The sequence below is a fragment of the Rhincodon typus genome, chromosome 17, assembly GCF_021869965.1.
Source record: "Rhincodon typus isolate 14 chromosome 17, sRhiTyp1.1, whole genome shotgun sequence".
NCBI lineage: Eukaryota > Metazoa > Chordata > Chondrichthyes > Orectolobiformes > Rhincodontidae > Rhincodon > Rhincodon typus.
In genome coordinates, this window is record NC_063348.1 from 10,411,119 (window position 1) to 10,417,116 (window position 5,998).

The 5,998-nt window shown below is 44.8% G+C and overlaps 1 pseudogene; it reads left to right on the forward strand.

The window, feature by feature from the left end:
- The first annotated feature begins 574 nt into the window (after positions 1-574).
- On the forward strand, positions 575-5,333 carry LOC125485249 (annotated as a pseudogene).
- The last annotated feature ends 665 nt before the right edge of the window (positions 5,334-5,998 follow it).

The following is a 5,998-nucleotide window of genomic DNA, read 5'->3' on the forward strand; positions in this document are numbered from 1 at the left end:
TGAGTCCACGCTGAGACTGGGAGTCCGAGTCCGCGCTGAGGCTGGGAGTTCTAGTCTGCGCTGAGACTGGGAGTTCGAGTCCGCGCTGAGGCTGGTAGTCCAAGTCCACGCTGAGGCTGGGAGTTTGAGTCCGCGCTGAGGCTGGGAGCTCGCACTGGCTTTCAACCCAGACATCACCGGTGCCACCTGATGTCGGGAGGTAAAAGGAAAAGAGAAAAAAATGTGAAAGAAGAGTGGAAGAAAGAAAAGAAAAGGAGAGAGTGGATGAGCTCTGGCCCAGGAGTCCTAATCTACTACCATCTTGGAGATTATAATGTACAAGTATACATTTATAGTCTATTGATATTTAAGAGCAAAGCTATACATATTACCGGTCCATAAAATTATCCTGTCTTCAAATCCTGTGTAAGAGAGTGCTGTAAAGCCTGACATCTTCTCATTGCTCATTGTGGGACCATCACATATTGGAAAGCCTTGAAACAGTTGAACACTTTCACTTTTATTCAGCAACAACAGAAGCAAACAAACAAACAGCAAGCGTACAAAAATTCCAGCCCCATTCTTAAAGTTCAAGATGCTGATGCCTAAGAAGAATCGTATTGACATTGATGAGCTCCTCTTCAAGGAGCAGATAATGGTGGCCAAAAAGCATGTTTATATGGCAAAACATCCAGAACTGGGAGACAAAAATGTCCCTAACCTGCACCTAGTAAAAGTCGTCTTTGAAATCTCATGGCTATGTAAAGGAGCAGTTTGCCTGGCAACACTTCTACTGGCACTTGACAAAAGAGGGCATCCAGTACCAACCTGACTACCTGCACTTCCCTCTTGAAAATATTCCTGCTGGACTACATCATCAAGCTCATCCTGAGAGAGCCAGGCCAAGGACTAAAGGTCTGGGTGAGGACTGTCCAGCTCATCTTCACAGTGAAACCGACAGAGACACATATAGATGTTTAAGGTTCTTGAGAAGATTTGTAGCTCGGGTTGTGGATGAGGTTGTTGGCTTGCTTGCTGAGCTGGCTGGTTATCATACAGACATTTCATCACCATGGTATGTAACATTATCAGTGAAGTCTCCGATGAAGCGATGTTGTTCTGCTTCGCTTGCTATTTTTATGATCTGGTCTGTTAAGTCAGATTGTGTCATTTCCAGTTCTGTTCAGCATGGGTTTGTATATGGCGTCTAATTCCACATGTTTGTCGATTCCAGTACAGGTTGAAAACCAGGCCTGTAGGAATTCCTGTGCACGTCTGTGGTTGGCTTGAGCTGGGATGGTCATGTTGTCCCAGTTAAATTGATGGCCTTCATTGTCCGAGTGCACTGAGATGAGGGAAAGTTCATCATGTTGTTTTGCTGCTAGCTGGTGTTCATGTATTCTGATAGTTAGTTTCCTTCTGGTCTGCCCAATGTAATGTTTGTTGCAGTCACTGCAAAGTTTTTTGTAAACGATGTTGGTTCTGCATGTCATGGGAATGGGGTTTTTGGTCTTTGTGAATGTTTGTCATAGAGTGGCTGTGGGTTTGTGTGCCACCATGATTCCTAATGGTCGTAGGAGTCTTGTTGTCAGTTCTGATATGTTCTTGATAGAGGGTAGTGTGGCCAGTGAATTGGGGCGTACTGTGTCCTCTTGGCGTTGTCTATCTAGTAGGCCCCTTCGGATGAAGTTGTTGGAATATCCATTGTTAGCAAAGACCTTGTATAGGTGCTCTTCCTCCTTCCTGCATAGTTCTGGCATGTTGCAGTGTGTCGTGGCCCGTTTGAATAGTGTCCTAACACAGCTTTGTTTGTGGCCGTTGGGGTGATTGATGTGGAAATTGAGGATTTGGTCAGTGTGGGTTGCCTTCCTATAAGCTGTGGCTTGGGACACCCCGTTGTCATTTGTTCCACACTGACGTCTAGAAACAGAAGTTGATTGTTGTCTTCCTCTTCTCTAGTAAATTTGATCCCGTTGAAAGGTTGTTGATGAGTTGGTGTGTCTCTTCTAACTTGGTGTGTTTAATGATGGCAGAAGTGTTGTCCAGGTATCAGATCCACAGATTTGGCTGCAGGAGGAGGACAATAGTGCGGTCCAGTCTTTGCATGACCGCCTCTGCAATAAGTCCTGAAATGGGTGACCCCATTAGGTGTGTCATTAATTTGTTTGTATATTTGGCTGTTAAAGATGAAGTGTGTGGTGAGGCCTAGGTCCAGTAGTCTGAGTATGTTGTCCTTGTTGATGGAACTGTTTAGGGTCACTGTTCCTACCGTATCCAGTAATGTGGCAAGTGTTTCTTTGGCTAGTGGTATGTTAATGAATGTGAATAGTGCTGTGACACCTAAAATTACCATAATCTCGTCGTCGTTGATTTTAATATTCTTGAGGTTGTTAAGGAATTCCTGGGTTGAGTGGATAGAGTGGGGTGATTGACCAGGTTTTTCAGTCTCTGTTGCAGATCTTTGGCCAGTTTGTGTGTAGGTTTGCCTCATAAGGAGACAATGGGTCTGAAGGGGATGTCTGGTTTGTGTACTTTGGGTAGTCCGTAGAAGCGGTGTGTTCGAGCCTTCTGGTTTCATTTCCATGTAGTCTGTCTTGGTTATTTGTCCTGCATTTTTTAGTTTCCTCAGTGTTTGGATGATCCTGTTTGCTAGCTATCTCCACCTGTTGGTAAGTGAGTGTATCTGCAAGCAGTGCCTTGTGCTTTCTCAATGTAGTCCGATTAGTTTACAATGACGGTCATGCGCACTTTGTCCGCTGGTAGGACTATGATGTTCCTGTCTTTCATGAGTTCTTTGCGTGCTTTTCTCTCTGCTGTGTTGAGGGTGTCCCGTTCACCCCTCTGGTTCAGTGTAGGGATTATAGTTTGTCAGATGGCTTGTTGTGTTTTGTCTGTCAACAACCCACCGGCGCGCAAAACAGCTAAAGAAAATTGCTAGAGAATGCTCGGGGTAATGATCAACGATGTCCATAATTGGCTCTACAAGTACGAAAGAGAAATTTCGCACCAAAAATCATTATACCAAAACACTACTGACCAGCAATGGATGACAATGCTGGAACAGCCATCATCATCAAACAACACAGGACTAGAACAAAGAAGAAACATATGCTACAGGACAAATTGATCAAACAGATTCACCCCAACAACAAGGACAACAACAAACCAGCCTCATGGATAAGAAACCTATCCAGTAGACCACTTAATGAAACCAAGAAAGCTGTCTTAATACTAAACTATAACCACAGAGACTCAAACAGAACAGATATCACGGCCGCTCTGGAAGCTACACTAAAAGGTAATGGACTCACGGATGAAACACAAGCCATCCGACAAACTATAATCCCTACACTGAACCAGAGGAATGAATGGGACATCCTCAACACATCAGAGAGAAAAGCACTCGAAGAACTCAAGAAAGACAGGAACATCATAATCCTACCAGCAGACAAAGTGCGCATAACTGTCATTATGAACAAACTGCACTACATTGAGAAAGCACAAGGCACTGCTTGCAGATACACTCACTTACCAACAGGTGGAGATAGCTAGCAAACAGGATCATCCAAACACTGAGGAAACTAAAAAATGCAGGACAAATAACCAAGACAGACTACATGGAAATGAAACCAGAAGGCTCAAACACTCACTGCTTCTACGGACTACCCAACGTACACAAACCAGACATCCCCCTCAGACCCATTGTCTCCCTACCAGGCAAACCTACACACAAACTGACCAAAGATCTGCAACAGAGACTGAAAAACCTGGTCGATCACCCCACTCTATCCACTCAACCCAGGAATTCCTTAACAACCTCAAGAACATTAAAATTGATGACGTCGGGAATATTGTTTTGAACCTGGGTCCCTGGCACTGTGAGGCAGCAGTGCTAACCACTGAACCACCGTGCTGCCCCTTTGACATCACAGCAGCATTCACGTCCATTGACTTACCACTAGCCAAAGAAACACTTGCCACTTTACTGGATACAGCAGGAACACTGACTCTAAACAGCTCCATCAGCAAGGACAACATACTCAGACTACTGGACCTAGGCCTCACCACGAACTTCGTCTTTAACAGCCAAATAAACAAACAAATTAATGACACACCTAATGGGATCACCCATCTCAGTACTTATTGCAGAGGCGGTCATGCAGAGACTGGAACGCACTACCCTCCTCCTCCTCCAGCCAAATCTGTGGATCTGATACCTGGACAACACTTCTGCCATCATTAAATGCACCAAATTAGAAGAGACACACCAACTCATCAACGACGTTTTCAACGGGATCAAATTTACTAGAGAAGAGGAACTCAACAATTAACTTCAGTTTCTAGACATCAGGGTAGAACGAATGACAAATGGGTAATTCCAAACCACAGTATACAGGAAGGCAACCCACACTGACCAAATCCTCAAATTCCACATCAATCACCCCAACATCCACAAACAAAGCTGTGTTAGGACACTATTCAAACAGGTCACAACACACTGCAACAAGCCAGAAAAATGCAGGAAGGAGCAAGAGCACCTATACAAGGTCTTTGCTAACAACAGATTGTCCAACAACTTCATAGGTGCCCACTAGATAGACAACACTAAGAGGACACAATATGCCCCAATATACTGGCCACACTATGCTGTATCAAGAACATATCAGAACATAAACGAGGCTCCTATAACCACCAGGAATCATAGTGGCACACAAACCCACAGCCACACTACGACAAACACTCACAAGGACCAAAGACCTCATACGCATGACATGCAGGACCAACATAGTGTACAAAAAACTTTGCAATGACTGCAACAAACATTACATTAGCCAGACCAGAAGGAAACGAGCTATCAGGATGCACGAACATCAGCTAGCAGCAAAATGACATGATGAACTTTACCTCATCTCAGTGCACTTGGACAATGAAGGGCATCAATTTAACTGGGACAACGTGACCATCGCAGCTCAAGCCAAACACAGATGCGCACAGGAATTCCTAGAGGCCTGGTTTTCAACCTGTAATGCAATCAACAAACATGTGGAATTAAACCCCATACACAAACCCATGCAGAACAGAACCGGAAATGACACAACCCAACTTAACAGACCGATCATATAAATACCAAGCAGAGTAGAACAACATTGCTTCATTGGAGGGCACACTGTTGAACTTACCTAGCATGGTGATGAAACGTCTGTACGATAACCAGCCAGCTTGGTGAGCAAGCCAACAACCAAACTTATAGATGGCCTGTTCCCCTTGGAGCAGACAAAAACATTGGTGATGCTGCAGCTACAGAATTCCAGTTTCGAGACAGATTGGGTCGTGGCTGTGGGCAACCTCAATAAATGTGTACCATTTGCTGTATAAATAAAGTCAGTTTAAAAATATATACATAAAAAAAGCATCATTTGTTTTCAGTACCAACCAGGAACCACTTGCCTTGCGAGCTGCAACAAATTTGCAGTGAATGAGTGATCACTGTGCCTCAATCATCTGCAGTAATGAAGATGATAGACTCTGAGCCTCTTGTGCATCCTGAAGAGACCTCCAGCTGCAATGTCTTCATGTGGAGCCTGCTTGGCACCCAGGGGAGGATGCTGCTGGTCGTGGGTTTGTTGACACATCTGCTCCTCTTTTTTCTTTCTGCGCCTTCACTGCACTGTGACAGTAACACCTGATGTGGCTGGATCCATTGGTTGTGGTTCACCAAGTGATCCATTCAATGTTGCTGTATGGGGGTATGACAGAAACAGAACAGATCCTTGGGAATGTGAGCAGTCAGTACTCACTTCACTTACAAAAGATGGTTTAGCTTAGTCCTCCAAACAGTGGGACATGGAGAACTCTGAGCAGGGATAGTTGGAACTGCCGATGCTGGAGAATCTGAGATAACAAGGTGTAGGGCTGGATGAACACAGCAGGCCAAGAAGCATCAGAGGAGCAGGAAAGCTGACGTTTCGGGCCTGGACCCTTCTGCTCCTCTGATGCTGCTTGGCCTGCTGTGTTCATC